We start from the raw sequence: 18,288 nt of genomic DNA, 5'->3' as shown, positions 1-18,288 counted from the left end.
TGAACAACGAATTGGTGCTCTCATGAATGTTTAAAATGAAAATCCACAGCATTTAATTTAAAATAATGTATTAGACCACCAATCTTACAAAAACAAGTGCTGACCTCAATAAGTAGAGTACAGAAGGAAGCTCTCCATCGAATTTCTGAAGGTGGGAATGGGATTGTATATTGTTGGGATCATTTTTATAGCACAGGAAAGCAGTTCTTTTTTTCCTTATATGTATCATTTGTATCCTTTGCTTGTATGAACATTACTTCATCCATGGGAACAATGTCAACAGCTGCGACGACAAACTCAACCTTCTCTGAACTTAATTAGGTCAGTTACAGCTTAAACTGACATATAAATTAAAGTAAAAAGTCACTCAAATGAAATAGCACAAACAAAGATTTCAAAAACTTGCTAATAGAATACCATCAAGTTAACATTTGAAAACCCTATATTTTGAGAGCTCCACTTTTGCCACAACACTGGCTTCAGTGAGCTTCCAAAGCTATCGAAGCCTGAGAAAGATGGAATAATTGAATACCTATTGCCAATCAAATACGTATTTCCCTATTGATTCTTCCAATACCATAACTGTCTTTACCAGAATGTCCATTTACTTAATAATAACAATAAAATAATCAAACATATTATATAATGGGTTTGAATGCGTGTTTATACATAGTACATACAGTTGCCAACCTCTCTTTATGGGGGCATTTCAATTCAGTAATCACTAAAACAGGTAAACAATGATGACTACAAATACAGTTGAAATAACAAATAACAGTATGGTTACATTTTGAAACCAATACGTATTGGATGTCAATCGGTGAGGTTCCTAAAAGTATTCATGAAATCACTTTTAAAACACTTCAATTCAAAGCCAAAAAAGGAACAGGTAGTATATATCCATCGACTTTCAGCCATTTATTGTGGTGTAAAGAACACCATCATTAGATCCAACTTCCCGGTTTCTGCTTGGACATGCAGCTGATAATCATTTCCTCTTTGCTCCTCGTGTTAGACGAGATACTGGCTTTTGTTCCAGAGTCAACTCAAGAAAGCCTCAATCCCTGAATCCAACCAAGCCCCCCAGTGCCTGAGGAGGTGAAAAAAAGAGTAGTCTTGGGCCATCTGCTTCATAAAGAACATCAGTATTCTTGAGAATACTAAACAGAGAAGGGAATGCCAAAAATGAGAGGCCTCATGATGATCCGTTAGAAGCTTAAGCCAGAGAAGGAAAACCATTTACTTGCTCTGAGTGACTTCGTAGGAAATGGAAAACCCTCTCGCCCTTCCATGGTACATGATGTACATCAACAAGAGTGACTCCACAAGCTATCCAGAAAAGCACTATAGAACCCATCAGCAATAAAGCTTTGCTAAAAGAAGTGAGGAAACCAAATCAGCAACAAAAAAACTAAGTGTGTGGGCTACAACTAATCTAAGTGCGGTCCAGAACCAAGAAGCGTTACACCAAACAACTTTGTGACTATGTCTATGATAACCATAAAGGATGGAGGGAAAGAAATCACCGGCATTACACATGTATCCTATTGATCACTAGAGAAATTTCACTACTAAGTCGTTGTGATGAGGACATCAGTGAGAAGTTCCGAGTTTACTGGCGACGCCGACGTAGAGATCATCCCACGACAGCATCTATGTGGATGGATGATGAGTTTGGAGGTTATCGGATTGCTAGGATCTTATGGTTCAATGAGAAACATTGCTCATAAGCAGTTTGTCATGTTATTTTCCTTAGTCTTAGTGGATTGGGGTAGTAGTTTAGTATTAAAATATTTTAATTTCATGTTTGAGTCTTTATAGGCTGGGCCTAGAGTCTATTTTGGCCCAATTTTGAATAATTTTGGGTTTTGGTTACATTTACTACTTAAGTTGGGGTTATTTTGGGAATTAAACATGTAGTATTGCGAGGGATCAATTTTTTTATTTAAACCTTGTATGGAATTCGTTTTTTGCAATGAATGAATGAATGCAAGAATTAGAAAAAAGAGCTAACGCTGCTCCTTTCACCCTTGTTTCCCACTAGAAAATTCCCCTTGCTCTCCTCTACAAAGATCTACTCTCTTTTTTCTCGAAAAAGACCTAGTTTCTTTCCTGAAATTCTTCTTCTTCTTCCCCAAACCCCCACGGTTGTTCTGTTTTTTCTTGCAAAAAAAAAATCTTTGTTCTTTTTTTTCTTCCCTCTTTCCCTTATTTCCTTTTATTTTCCTACCCTACGACAATCTAGTTTTTCTTTTGTTAGTCTCCCTTCCCTTTTCTTTCTCTCTCTTATCACCTACTCTCTTTCCAAAGATACACCATTACTACAAAATATTTTTTTCTCCTTTCTTAGGATTCACCACCACTTCAAAATATTTTTTCTTTCTCTTATTTCTGTTCCCGAATGCTTTCTAACCCCTGTTTTGCAGCCAGGATCAGCAGGTAATTATCTCTCCTTAAATATTTCTCATTTATTCTTTGGCAGTAGTTTTGTTTAAAACAAAAACTTCCTAAGACTCCCTTTACATTGTTAATTGTTGAATTCCTTATTAGAAATCTGATATTGATTAGAACAGCTCTATTTCTTTAAGTTTCTTAATACCCTTGCATTCAATTTAGTGTTATGGTGCCAAGATCTCCATCCCCTGTTTCCCCATTGATTCTTGTTTAGATGTGCTTCCCAGTAGGACTTATTGTGTTTATTTCTCTACTTTAGTTGTCTTACATGCATGATTAATCAGATTTCAAATGCTGCAAATTCCTTCTTTACTATCCATCAAGAATAGGTGTTTAATTCTAAGAGTCTAGTAGCCCACTTTGTAGGTCCTCTAGTTTCTAGGGTTTCTCCTACATCACGTTGATGCTATGATATTCTCTGCACAAGACATGAAAAATCATACTGATGTAGAAGAAACCCTAGCAACTAAGGGACCTACAAAGTGGGCTACTAGACTCTTAGAATGAAACACCTATTCTTGACAGATAGAAAAGAAAAGGAATTGTAACACTTGAATTCTGATTAATCATGCATAGAAGACAGCTAAAGTAGAGAAAGAAACACAATAAGTCCTAATTGATAAGCACAACTAAACAAGAATCAATAGGGAAACAAGGGGATGGGGATCTAGGCACCATAACACTAAATTGAAAGCAAGAGTATTAAGAAACTTCAAGAAAATAGAGCTGTCCTAATCAATATCAGATTTCTAACAAATAATTCAGCAATTAACAATGTAAAAGGAATCTTAGGAAGTTTTGTTTTAAAGAAAACTACTGCCATAATCTTCTTCTTTTTTTTTTTCATTCATTGTCACCAAAAACGAATTGCATACAAGGTTTAAATAAAAAAATTGATCCCTCACAACCCTACATGTTTAATTCCCAAAATAACCCCAACTTTAGTAGTACATATAACCCAAACCCAAAATAAATAAAAACTTGGGCCAAAATAGACTCTAGGCCCAGCCCATAAAGATTCAAACATAGAATTAAAAAATTCAATAGCAAACTACTACCCAACCCACTAAGACTAAGGAAAATAACATGACAAACTGCCTATGAGCAATGCTTCCCATCGAACCATAGGATCCTAGCAATCCGATAACCTCCAAATTCATCGTCCATTCACATAGATGCTGTCGTGGGATGATGTCTACGTCATCATCACCGGTAAACTCGGAACTGCCCACTAATGTTCTCATATCACACACACACACAGAGTTTCTAGACATCCAAATAATTATTTAATTTAGCAACCAAAGGACTCCTTTTTCTCTTTTAAATGTTCCATTAGCTACTTCCAAATAAAAAGAGGGACAAGTGATAAACTTTATTGGGAGACATCATCCAGCATTAACTTAAGCATGATTAATATCATCTATATGCCAAACTACTACAAAAGGGAAGGTAATACTTGAGTAGCAAATGAAGCTTACACTAATATAGGAAAAATACATAGCACTAGAATGGGCAACAATGAATTAGGACACTACGCAAAGAACGCCTCATCCCGGCAAACAAACTATAAATAAGACTCCACTTTAGGCAACCTTGGTTCCACCACTGCCTCCTTCTCTTTCACTTTCACCTTGAAATATAATTGCTTGAGGAATGCAAACAATACTAGCTTTGTAAAACACTTATCATCTTCAAACACTGTTAGACACCTGATCTTTCAAGATGCTACAAATATTATTGCAAACAAAGTAATACTTTATTAAATAAGAGAACATCAACAGCTTAGACCTAATTTTTGCTACTAATAGTTACAGTTTAAGTATGTGACGAAAACTATGAAAATATTTCCTGATTTCCAAAATGAAACATCCCCTTTTTCTTAGGACTCACAATGATCCTTCAAAAGCTAAAGCTTTCCAACCTGAACGCCACTGACAGAAAAAACTCTTAAAACACCCCCGACAAGAGAGCTCTCACTACTGCCGTCAAAACTCTGTTTCATCCTTTTTGCATCTCTAAAATTCACAATTGTCCACTTGAAATGTCTTCTCCACGAACTCCCATTCAAATTTAAGCATACGCATTGCTTGGATCGAGACCATTCTCCTAGCGTTTGTCAAATCTCTTCCTTACACGGCCAAATTATTGTGATATTCAGATTTTTTTTTTCCCTTGAGATCCAAATATGCGCCTCTATATCGGAATCTCCTCAGTCTCAAAACCCATCTACAGTCAGACACTTACCTTTAAGAGAATTTCTCTAAAGAGAGAGAACGGAACTATGAAACTTCTTCTTCCTAGACTTTTAGGTATGTAAAGGAAAAGTTTCATAATTCGTTCACCAGAGATAGACGAAAAGAAACACTTGGAACATCATTCAATAAAAGGGAGACTAGAAGCTAGGGCAACGATCAACAATATAAGACGATAAATGGAGTGACTCGAGATCAGAGGAGTGAAAGCCATCGCTCCCGCATTCCTTAAACAATTATATTACATGTTGAAAGTGAAAAAGAAGGAAGCAGTGGTGGAACCAAGGTCCCCTAAAGCAACAAACAATAAACATCTTGTAGCATGGAGTCTTATTTATGATTGGTTTGCCGGGATGAGGCGTTCTAATATCTGATGAGGATCTTAATATGGAAGATGGGTCTAGGCTTGGAGTTGTGCATTGTATGGTATCACAACCCAAAGATACTGATGACTGGCAACGAACCAATATTTTTATTACCTACACATGCCACCAAGGTAAGAATTGTTGGGTCGTTATAGATAGTGGTAGCTGCATGAATGTAGTTGCTCAGAGTGTTGTTACTAAAATGGGGCTCAAACCAGGGGCTCACCCCAAACCATAAAAATTTGCTTCGGTAGATCAATATACTATCCCCATAACTCTTAGATGTTTAGTTCCCCTACAATTTGATGGTTATGAGGATAGAGTGTGGTGTGATATCCTAGAGATGGATGTTGCTCACATCATCCAAGGGAGACAATGGTTATATGATAGGGATGTCACCACCTATGGGAAATCTAACATTTGTATCTTTGATTGAATATAAAGGGAAAATGATCCGATTGACCCCTAGCGCCCCAAAAGAGCTAAAGGTTTTATAGTATAAAGGTAGTACCATCAAACAAATTCGCTCTAAAACACTTGGCATACAAAATCAACAACAATTTGAAGTTAAATGTAAAGAGTCAGGAGTTGTTTATGCTATAGTTGGCTCACAAAGTATCCAGATACACATCACACATCAGATAAATTTGTTAATGTTCCAAGAGAGGTGCAACCCATATTAGAGGAGTTTCAACAGACGTTTCCCAAGGAACTAACAAATGAATTACCGCCTATGCGTGATGTCTAGCACGCAATTGATTTAGTCTCGGGGTCTTCATTGCCAAACTTACCCCATTATCGCATGAATCCCAAAGAACGTGGTGAATTAATCCAGCAAGTAGATGAATTGCTTCAAAATGGATTCATTAGGGAGGGTCTTAGCCCTTATGCAGTACCTCCCTACTCACACCCAAGAAGGATAGCACTTGGTGTATGTGTGTAGACAGCCGAGCCATTAATAAGATCACCATTAAGTATAGGTTTTCCATACCTAGGCTTGATGACATGCTAGATATGATGGTTGGTTCATCAATCTTTTCCAAAATTGATCTTAAGAGCGGGTACCACTAGATTAGAGTTAGACCTGGGGATGAATGGAAGAAGGCCTTTAAAACAAAGGATGGCCTCTATGAACGGTTAGTTATGCCTTTTGGCTTAACCAATGCACCTAGCACGTTTATAAGTGTTGCAACCATTCAATTGCAAATTTTTAGTGGTTTACTTTGATGACATCCTCATCTATGGTAAAACCCCGTCTTCCCACTTAGATCACTTTCGTCAAGTTTTCCAAGTGCTTCAACGAGAAAAGTTGTATGCCAGTCTCAAGAAGTGCACACTCATGAGTGATCAAGACAATTTTTTAGGATTAATCGTGTCAGCCCAAGGAGTATTTGCTGATCCTGAGAAAGTGAGAGCCATTGTTGAGTGGCCAGAACCGACTAACATCCATGAGGTGCGAAGCTTCCATAGCTTAGCCACCTTCTATAGGAGGTTTATCTACCTGTCTAGTACCATTATGTCTCCTATCTCAGATTGCATGAAAAACAAGGAGTTTAAAGTGTTGAGAAGGCTTTTAAAGAGATTAAGAAGTTGATGATGGAGGCTCCAGTCTAACACCTTCCAAACTTCTCTATAGTCTTTGAAGTTAATTGTGATGCATCTGGCATTGGGATAGATGCATCTTCCAATATCCAGTTGCATACTTTAGTGAGAAGCTTAATGAAGGCAAACAACGCTATTCCACTTTTGACAAAGAGTCCTATACGGTTGTCCAGGCCTTGCACTATTGGCACGATTATCTCCTACCACAAGAATTTGTGTTATATTCTGATCACCAGGACCTGAAATACTTGAGTGCCCAAAAGAAGCTAAATTATAGGCATGCTAAGTGGGTTGAATTTCTACAAGAGTATGCCTTTGCACTCAAACATCGATCTAGTGTTGAAAATACCATTGCTGATGCACTAAGCTGGGTTAATATGTATCTTCACCGCAAAAATGCTACAAGTCAGGCTAATGTGCTACTTCAAACAATGAGTGTTGAGGTTATAGGATTTGAGCGAATCAAGGGTCAATACCCCACTTGCCCTAATTTTAGTGAGGTATTCACTTCCTTGAGTGGAGATCCTCCTCTTAGCCGCTTAAATTACCTTTTGAGAGATGGTTTCCTTTTTAAAGGAACCAAACTTTGCATTCCCAGGACCTCACTTCGAGATTTTTTGATCTGGGAATTGCATGCTATGGGCGTTGTTGGTTACTTTGGTTGAGATAAGACGATTAGTCTAGTAGAGGATCGATTTTACCAGCCAGGACTCAAAAGAGATGTTGTTGGGGGTAGTGAGTCAATAAAAGGCATGTCAGACTGCTAAGCAACAGAAATAGAACACATGGTTGCATACACTTTTGCCTGTACCACATGCTCTGTGGCAAGACCTTAGTATGGACTTTGTGTTTAGCCTTCCTAGGACTTTGAGAGGTCATGATTTTGTATATGTGGTAGTAGACCGCTTCTCGAAGATGGCTCATTTTATTCCCTATTATAAAACATACGATGCGTCAATTGTGGCTAAACTCTTCTTCTATAAGGTCGTCAAGTACCATGGGTTGCCTAATACCATAGTGTCCAATAGGGGTGTTAAGTTCGCCAGTCACTTTTGGTGGATTCTATGGAGGATGATGGGAACCAAACTCCGTTTCTCTTCTATATTTCACCCTTCCCTTTATTTTTCTCTTCTAGATGACCTTAACACCCTTCCCTTTATTTTTGATGACCCTGCTGGTAAGACCCCTTCACTCCCTACTACTTCAGTACCACCTATGCTTAAATTTCACGACAGAGTTGACACAGTTGATGAGATCCTTGATGAGGGAGTTACAGCTACAAAAGAGGGAGATTACACAGAATTCCTAGTAAAGTGGCGGGGACATCCTGAAATAGACAACACTTGGATCACGATGGAGGCATTAGAACGACTTGACTCAGACATGCTTGAGTAATACCTGAGCCTTTATTCACCGGAGTGAATTCTTCAAAGTCGGGGAGAGTTGATAAGGACATCAGTGGACAATTCCAAGTTTACCAGCAACGTTGGCGTAGAGATCATCCCACAACAACATCTATATGGATAGACGATGAGTTTGGAGGCTATCGGATTGCTAGGGTCCTATGGTTCGATGAGAAGCACTGCTTTAAGGGCGTTTGTCATGTTATTTTCTTTAATCTTAGTGTGTTAGGTATTAGTTTGCTATTGGTTTTTATTTTATTTTTTATGTTAGTGTCTTTGTGTACCCTTGGAATATATTTTTGCCAAATTTTGAATTAATTTGAATTTGGATTATATTTGTTAATTGAGTTGGGGTTATTTTGGGAATTAAGCATGTAGGGTTGAGAGGGGACTCATTTTTGGCAGCATGAATGAAAGAAAATATTAAAATATTTATTGGCGTGTGGATTCTTCTCTTTCTCGGGTAAGTTCATCTTCTCTTTCTTCTACTTTCTCTCTTGCGAGAATCAACTTTCTCTCATCTTCTTGTCTTCTACATTTTTGCTTTCTTCTCTCCTTTTTCTTTTCTTCTTTTAATCGATTCTATCTATCTCTTCTTCTCTCCTCTCCCCGCCCACACCCCAGGACGGGCCGCGCGCCGCCCCCCGGCACCCCCCGGCGCCGGGAGGTGCGTGTTCTTAGTTGATTCTTGCCGCTTTCATGCTTGTCACGGTGGGCAGAACATAAGCCTCGCCCTATTCAAGTTTTTAATTACTTCTTTTCTTCTCTCCTTCTCTATTATCACTTCTAGTACAACAGTTCTTGTTGTGGTTCTCCATTCTAACCCTATTGCCCATTCCTGGGTTCATCATTGCTTAGAAATATTTTCTTTCTATTATTTTGTTCCTAGATTCTAACCCCTATTTTGCAGCCAAGACCAGCAAGTAACTTTATCAAGTCTCTCTTTGGATATTTTTTTTTTTTTATCTTTCTTTCTTTCCAATAGTTTCTTTAAAAATAAACTTCCACAGATTCCTTTGTTTAAAGAAACTACTATTGCTGAATTCATTGTTAGAAACCTGACTTTGACTAGGACAGTACTATTTTCTTTAGATTTCTTGATATTCTTGCAGTCAATCTAGAGTTATGGTGCCAATATCCCCATTCCCTTGTTTCCCTATTGATTCTAGTTTAGTTGTGTACATTAATTAGGACTTATTGTGTTTCTTTCTCTGCTTTAACTGTCTTATATGCATGCTTAATCAGAATTCAGGTGCTACAATTCTTTTTTTTTTTACTACTTGTCAAGGATAGGTGTCTCATTCTAAGAGTCTAGTAGCCCACTTTGTAGGCCCCATAGTTTCTAGGGTTTCCCCTACATCACATCTGCTCCATAAAGAACATCAATATTCTTGAAATCACTAAATAGCGAAGGGAATGCCAAAAATGAGAGGCCTCATGATGATATATTAGAAGCTTAAGCCAGATAAGAAAAACAATTTACTTGCTATGAGTGACTTCGCAGGAAGTGGAAAACCCTCTTGCTGAAAACCCTCTTGCCCTTCCAAGGTACATGATGTACATCAACAAGAGTGACTCCACAAGCTCTCCAGAAAGCACTTTTAAGTGTTGAAAGAACCAACAAGCATCACCAAATTACTCTGTGACTGTGATAAGTATAAACGAAGGAGGGAAAGAAATCACTAGTCATTACACGTGCATCCTGTTGATCACTAGAGAGATTTCACTAGTAAACCATCGATGCTCTAAAATCCTCTGCATAAGCCATGGAAGATTATATCAGTTCACTAGAGAGATTTCACTACTAAACCATCGATGCTCTAAAATTCTCTGCATAAGCCATGGAAGATTATATCTGTATACAGTTTCAATACATCCAAATAGATATTTAACTTACCATACAAAGGACTTCTTTTTCTCTTTTAAATGTTCCATTAGCTGCTTCCAGAAGAAGGGATAGGTTGACAAACTTAATTGGGAGATTCATATCGTCCAGCATGAACATGATTAACATCATCTGTATGCCAAGCTACTGCATAAGGGAAGGAAAAATCCATAGCATTAGGATGTATAACAATGAACTAGGACACCATGCAAAGCAAATACATCTGTATTTTAGTTCATAAGTGAAGTACATAAAGAAGCTTTGCATCCAGGTTCTAGAGGTGAATCATATATCATTGGGTTCATTCATTTTATAACCAGAAACAGGCCCTGTTGCATAACTTGTATCGCAGCCTTTGCTTTTTGAACATCATGAAAATGATGTAAAGAGCTCCTAGTACTGTATTAAAATAAAAATAATTAATTCAAATGGCTGAGAAGATTTCAGAAGCTTGGAAACTCAAAAAATTACCATTTGGCAGCTCTGCCTTTTGAGTACTCCATCTATTAAGAAATAATAATGACAAGTTTACATGCACATTTATGAAGTATGTGTACTTAAACAACCTCTCTTTATGGGCATCCCGAAGTAGCAACCTATAAGAAGAATACACAATGATGACCAAAAATATATTTTAAAATGGTCACATTTTGAAGTCAATACATGTTGGAAAACAACCCCTATGGTTGCTGAATGTGTTGCCTTCAAATTCACTTCCAAAAGAAAAAAACACTTCTCCTATTGAGCCAAAATACAAATAAAGAGTATATTACCATCGAAGGAATTCCTGTCATTTGTTATGGTGTGAAAACACTTAAAACACTACCCAAGGTCACTGTGACTCATAGATCCAAACTCCCCACATCAGCTAGAATTTTCAGTCAAAGGCATCTTCCTTGTTCCTCATTCAAAAGAGGTGCTATCTTTTCTTCTAGAGCAAACATCAAATAAAATACTTCTCTCTTTGTCTAGGAAACACAAGATGCCCTCAGACCCTGAATCCATACCAAGCCTCCCTTTTCCTGATGATGAAACAAATCTATGCTCTGCGTCAATTACCCAAAAAAGAACATCAGGATTCTGGACCAGACGAAATAAACAAAGACGGATATGGGAAAACAGAAGCCCTCTTGATGATCAATCAATAGGTGAAGCTGAATAGAAGGATAAGATAACAAAAGCATTGCAAGGCTTCAGTTAGTTCCCCCCCCACCCCCCCCCCTGTTATGGATATCCCAAGGAAAAGACTCATTGATGTTACCTGGAGTTTGAGTTCTGCTCTCCAGCCTCCCTCTTGAAGGCTGTTGTCCCCCCCTCCCCCCCCCCCCCCCCAATACATTCTTTTCGCCATTTGGAACTCTTTAATAATACTTATTCATCAAAAAAAGAAAAAGCAAACATTTTATTTGCTCCATGTGACCTTGTGTGAAATAAAAAACCATCTCACCTTCCAGAGGAATCAACAAGAGTGATTGTACAAGCTCTCCAAAGAACAACATTGATCTAGTCACCTATAAAGCCATACAATAATAGAAAGGAACCAAATTAGCAACAAAAGACCCAAATGTAGCCCAGAAGCAACGACTATTACAACAAGACACCTTTGCAACTGTTAAGCATTTTCAAAGGAAAAGGAAAAAGCGGGGGGGGGGGTAATAAGTCATCTCACCACTATTCTGCTAATCATCAAGAAATTCGGCTATAGACTTTCAAACTTCAGAATTCTCCACATGGGCGATGGAAGATTTATAAAAATAAATAAGGTCTTAGGCATCCTGAGATATAGTAAAATCCCAGGTTCCCAAATAGATATTAAATTATGCCTTTGAAGGACATCTTTAGCAGCTTCAAGTTAGAAAAAAAGGAGAGGTTGATGGAACTCTTCGGAACATGCATATAATCCTGCAATAATGAACATCAATAACGTAATCTCTAGGCCAAGTTACAAACAAAAGAAAGTAATATTTGAGAAGTGAACTGGAACTTACAAAAATGTTAGAAAATATACAAGGCATTTGAAAGTAGTAAAAAAATGAAGTAGAACACCCACCTTATGCAAAAAAAAAAAAAGAAGCAACCAATCTAGAACTCAATAAATGAAGTACGAAAAAAGTTTGTATGCAAGTTTTGAAGACAAGATCGTAAATCACTGGTTACATTCTTTTAATCACCAGAAACTGGCTATTTTGTAACATAACTTGCAGCCTTTGCAGCCTTTTGCTTTTGCGAACATCAAATCATCCATGGAAACAACGTCAGCAGCTACAAATAAGACAATTTCAAGATTTTGCTTAAGGAATTCAGCATCACAAAAAATACAAACCATTCATGCCAACTTGAGTCATTAATAGTTTGTGAAATGTTTAAAATTTAACATCCTATAATCTTCAGGATTTTTTTTCTCCTACTAGCCAGCCCTAGTCCCCTATTGAAACTTTTGATATTGGTTTGACCATACATTTCACATGTTTCTAGCCATTAATATGGCATCACCAAATGATACAAGTCCTCTTATCCACCGTAGCAATGTCTACACAGCCTTGCCTCTGCTTCCACATATTTTGTGCTTCAAGGACTTTCTGTCATTTATTATGGTGCTAAAACATTAACCCTAGTGGGCTTGGTCATTGTGACTCATAGGTCCAACCTACTCACTTAAGCTAGAAATTTCAGTCAAAATCAACTCCTTTGTTCCTCATTCAAAGGACCTACTATATTATCTTCCTAAGCAAACATCAAACAAAATACTTCTCTCTTTGTCTTTGTCTAGGCAAACCCACCCTGAATCTACACCAAGCCTCCATTTTCCTGAAGAAGATGAAACAAAAGTATGCTCTGAGTTGATGACCCTAGAAAGAAAATCAGGATTATGGATAAGAATAAAGGAACAAGGATATGGGAAAATAGAAGCCTTCATGATGATCCACCAGTAGGTGAAGCTGGATATGAAAACAACTTACTTGCTCCATGTGTGCTTGCATGAATTAGAAAACCCTCTCACCCTACTAAGAAATCAACAAGAGTGATTGCACAAGCTCTCCGTAGAGCAACATAGAGCTAATCACCTATAAAGACACTCAATAACGGGAAGGAACCAAAATCAGCAACAGAAGACCAAACTGTAGCCCAGAAGCAACAACTTGTTCAGACACCCTTGTGATAACTATTAAGCATTGACAGGAAAAAGAAGGTTTGGGGGGGGGGGGCAACAGTCATCCCCCCTAAATCCTGCTAATCATTCAAAAAAATCTACTATAAAACTGTCGAACATCAGAATTTTCTGTATTGGCCAAGGAAGATTTATAAAGATAAGTAGTAAGGCCATAGGCTTCCAAATAAATAATAAGATCTTAGGCTCCCAAATCGATATTTAATTAAGCATTTGAAGGACATCTTTTCTCATTTGCATGTTCTATTAGCCGCTTCAACTAAGAAACAAGGAGAGGTTGATGGAACTCTTTGGAACAGACATATCACCAGCAAGACATGAATCTCAGTAACATAATTTCTAAGCCAGATCAAACAAAAGGAAAGGTAATATTTGAGAAGCAAATAGGAGCCTACTTAAATGTTTTTCCTCCTTCTTTTTTCTTTTTTTTGGATGAATGAAAAGATTCAATAACCAAAAGGGGAAAGAGGGAGGGGGAATACAAGAAACAGAGCATTTGAAAGCAGACAGGCACAAAGCAAAGCAACTCAGAGAAAAAGACAATGAAACCCCAAGGCTAACATAAATGTTAGGAAACATATATGGCATTTGAAAGTAAAATAATGAACTAGAAGACCCACCTTATGCAAAACGATGCTACTGTTCTAGAACTCAATAAAAGAAGTACGAAAAAGCTCTGCATGCAGGTTCTGAAGACAAGATCGTAAATAGTTACATTCTCTAAATCACCAGAAACTGGTTCCTTTGTTACATAGTTGTCAAGGCATCACCTAGGAACCTGGTGTCACCTTGTGGCTTAGGTGACGCCTTTTCACCTTGGTCTCGCCTCGCCTTGACAACTATGCATTGTTACCTGACCTGTACCATTTGCATCCTTTGCTTCTATGAACATCAAATCATCCATGGAAACAAAGTTATAGCTGCAAATAAGACAACTTCAAGGATTTTGCTCAAGTACTTCAGCATCCAAAAACATCACAACAAATATGAACCATCCATGCCAACTTGAGTCATCAATAATTTGTAAGAATGTTCAAAAATTTTAAATCCCACAATCATCCATATCTTTTCTCTTGCTAACCAATCTTAGTCCCCTTTTGAAACTTTTGACCATACATTTCATATGTTCTAGCCATTCACTAGCATCACCAAACGATTCAAGTCCTCTCATCCACCATAGCAATGTCCACGCAGCCTTGCACCTGCTTCATGGAGAGCCTGTTATATGGTTCAAACCCCAAACCTGATGATTGCAATACTACAACTTAACCATTGCACAGAAGGGTCATCCACCAGAAGAATGACTCATTTATGGTTGGTAAAAGCATTTTCCCCACTGGTTCAGTGTGTCAATTTCACCCCAAAATCGTAATGACCTCTGAGTTTCAAGTGAACAAATTACCCAATTTAGCCACAAGATTAATCCCAAATATAAAACATCCTTTATACAGTTGGACTTACTTCCTAACCCAACCATTCTACCTTGCTTTTTACAAATTAGGAAGTTGCAGTACTAGAAACTAGGACAGCAGAATATCCAAGCAAATGTAAGGAACCTAGCTCACCCAACCATCAGATATCAAGGTAATATTACCTCAGGGGCTGAAGAAGGAAACATTAAGCAAGCCATCCAGAGAAGGTGTAGAGCCCTTGAGCGCCATTAATCCCCCTCTGATTCCCTTCCAATGTTTTCTGGGCTTCACTGAAAAAGAATCATAGGAATTTATCATGACAAGTGGAGAAAGAAAGGACAAGGCACGTCAAATACAGCTTTGCTTCTATTTATGGCCTCCTAGGGTCTAGGATCACCTGTCAAGCAACCTAGTCAGTTGTAACTCACTCCCTGTACTTTCTTTTTTCACCTTCAGGGCTTTGGTAATGAATTTACGTATTCATCCAATAAAAAACATAGCTTTGCTTATCTTATTGCCTTCCTTCTAGGACTGCTAATTTGCACAGGTTGGCCGCAATTTGCCATGTGCCTGCATGCTAGTAGTATCCTAGAATTCCCAATCATCACAACCTTTGTAACTCCTCCAATGAGCTTTCATGACTCTGATGAAAAATAAAAGTGGTAACAACAGCTGTAAAGATTCACAAGAAAATTCAGCAGTATATATTCACTGATCATTTGTGGATAACTTAAAATCTTAAAAGTGGTAACAACAGCTGTAAAGATTCACAAGAAAATTCAGCAGTATATATTCACTGATCATTTGTGGATAACATAAAATCTTAAACCCTATAATCTTTCTAAGACTCCAAGGTTTTATCCCTATAATTAAACGTAGATTTATTGCAAGTTTGCAACCTACTAAGGATTCTTGATTAAAAGAAAGGACGTCAAATCACAGTCTCATCTTCAGCCCAAATAGAAAAAGACGAACCATTCTTTGCACCTCCTTGAGTAACAAATGAGATAGTGTGAAGTTAAGGATGAAAATATCTCTTGTTCACGGAACTCTTTAGTTCCCTTACGAGATTTTGGATATTCTGTTAGCATACCCAACGTAAGTTAATAGTGAATCACATGACATCATCAACTCAAGTTCTTCCATCCATTGTAGCTGATGTGTACACAGCCATGCACCTGCTTCTTAGAGAGGATGTATCCATGTTTCAACCCAGCAACTAGGTGATTGCAATAGCACAACTTCACTGTTTTCCGCCCCCCACCCCACCCCCTGGTAAGTGAAGGAAAATAGCATTATCTAGTAAAACAGTACATTGTAATCCTTGGCATGATCAGGGGATGAAATCTGTGCTTGCATAGCCTAAGGAGATTAAGGTAGCACAAGTTAACTGTTCCACCAATCAAAGCCGAGTTACGGGTATTTTGGTAGAAAAGTTTTCCCCACTTATAGTTTCACCCATATTGACCTATTAGTTTTAATGGAATAGGTCATAACTTCACAACATCAAGCACAAAGGTATTGCCATCCATTGTTCGCTTAGACTTGCAACATCCTAGCATTATACCTCGCATCTACAGATTATGAAGTTACAGTATTAGAAATTAGGACACTTCAGAATATCAAAGTAACTAATTAGTTTAAATCTCAAATGAACCAAAATTGACCAACTATCAAATGATCCAGATAACATAACCTCAAAGGCAGGAAAAGGCCGAATATAAAAGCCAGTCTAGACAACGGGTAGAAACCATAGTGCACCGTTAATCCTCCCCAGTTTCCTGTCCATATTTCTTGTGCTTCACTAGAAAAAGAGAGGTAACAACTTCTCAATATTACGCTTAACTTATCACCAGGGCTATCTTTCCCTCTAGTACTTCTAATTTTCATCGATTAACCACAACTTGTCTTGTGCTTTCATGATATTAGATCCCTGGAATTATAATCATCAGACAAACCTTTCTTATTCCTATGATGAGCTTTCATGACTCTGATAGAAATCACAGAACAGTAATTAACAGAAGTTCATAAAATAAAAATCCTAAAAAGGTTTAGTAGAATCACTGCAAAAAGTCAAAACCATTAGTATATTTTCTCAAAGATCAAAATGTAAGAAAGGAATGGAAGGATAAAAGTTGTCTAGGAAGTCTCTCATAATGCATAATGGCAGTTGTTTATTCTATACAATTAAAATATATTACCCATGCCTCCAAGGGAAAAGGACCATTGTTTTTCCTGGGATCTTGGCTCTTCTTTTTTGCCAACTAGTAGGTTGTAGTTCCCCCTTCCCCCCTACCTTGCACATTCTTTTCTCTCCCCTTCGAGGCTTCTGGTTAATGAATTTTTTCATTCATGAACCCAAGGGACTGGTACTGAGTTTATGCACAATACAATCAGATAAAGAAATAGGATTACAATTGTTAGAAATCAAGCTTTAAACAATCAAAACAGTAGCTGAACTGAAAGGAAAACAGAGAAGAAGAAGAAGAAGAAAAGAGGAGAAGAATCAAGCAGCAAGAGCCTGCGATTCTAGATAGAACTCCTAGAATCGCAGGCTGACTTTATTTATAGATTCGAATGTCCATGTTACAGCTTGAGAGACAAGAATACTTGTCCTCTAAAAAAGGAAATAAAATACAACCCACGGACAGAATTCACTAACTCAAAAATCTGTCCCAAATAGAAAATACAGAAAAGGAAAGTTTTAAGATAGAAACTATGCAACTCAAATTCTTCAAAACTTGTGCACCAAGGATCCTTCTGTAAAATTAAAAAATAACATGAGCACCAAGTCTCCTGCCTGGGTCATGCGCACAAAGGCAGCAGCCTTGACTCTTGCGCAATTCTCAACAATAATATTATCCATATCTAAGCATCCCTTGGCTAATCTTCCGAGGATAATTAAGCACGCAATGAAGTTTCTATAAACACTATAGTCACCCATCCTAAGTACCAAAAAGCTATTCAATAATTCACCCGGAAAAAAGAGCTATTTAATTAGCCACAGATGGTAACAATTATGCAAATCCAAGATAAACACATATAAAACAGGCCATTATATATACCTGCTAAAGCTAAGGCATGATAACACCCGAAGGACTTCCATTTCTGTATTAAATATTCCACTATACTTCTAGATAAAAAGAGGGAGAGGTTGACGAAATTCATTGGGACAAACATATCATCCAGCATTAATGTGAACATGATTAACATCATCTACATGCCAAACTACCATAGAAGAGAACATAATATTTGATTAGTGAATGGAGCTTACATAAATAAAGTAAAAATCCATAGCATTAGAGTGTACAACAATGAGCTAGGATACCATGCAAAGCAAATGCATCCTTATTTTAACTCCTAAGTGAAGCACGTAAAGCAGCTCTGCATCAAGGTTCTGGAGGTAAATCATATATTATTGGGTCCATTCATTTTATGCAAAAAAAGTGCAACCATTCTAGAACTCGTGAAATGAAGTACGAAAAAAAGCTCTACAAGCAGGTTCTGAAGACAAGATCATAAATCACTGGTTATATTCTTTTAATCACCAGAAACTGGCTATTTTATTACATAACTTGTAGCTTTTGCATCCTTTGCAATTGTGAATGTCAAATCATCCATAGACACAATGTCAGCAGCTACAAATGAGACAGCCTCACGGATTTTGCTTAAGGACTTCAGCATCCAAAAGCATCACAAAAAATATGAACCATCCATGCCAACTTGAGTCATCAATAGTTTGTGAA

General features: G+C 37.6%; 1 long non-coding RNA gene across 3 annotated transcripts; it reads right to left on the bottom strand.

Moving 5' to 3' along the window:
* Positions 1-653: 653 nt before the first annotated feature.
* LOC149009397 (uncharacterized) lies at positions 654-16,239 on the bottom strand. 3 transcript variants are annotated; one of them, XR_016174818.1, is made up of 4 exons: positions 11,631-16,239; positions 11,409-11,472; positions 9,560-11,007; positions 654-1,373 (listed from the first exon to the last, which is right to left on the bottom strand). It is a non-coding gene; the product is annotated as an uncharacterized LOC149009397 (long non-coding RNA). The 3 variants fall into 3 exon arrangements; XR_016174819.1 differs by lacking the exons at positions 11,409-11,472; positions 11,631-16,239 and having other exon boundaries at positions 654-1,125; positions 1,244-1,373; positions 9,560-11,152; XR_016174817.1 differs by lacking the exons at positions 11,409-11,472; positions 11,631-16,239 and having other exon boundaries at positions 9,560-9,831; positions 9,974-11,152.
* Positions 16,240-18,288: the final 2,049 nt, after the last annotated feature.

This window comes from Hakea prostrata, chromosome 7 (genome assembly GCF_041222555.1).
Source record: "Hakea prostrata isolate BN-2017 chromosome 7, UWA_Hpros_2, whole genome shotgun sequence".
In the NCBI taxonomy this organism is placed as follows: domain Eukaryota; kingdom Viridiplantae; phylum Streptophyta; class Magnoliopsida; order Proteales; family Proteaceae; genus Hakea; species Hakea prostrata.
The sequence above is the reverse complement of the archived record's forward strand: the minus strand, read 5'-3'. Positions and strand labels throughout refer to the sequence as shown.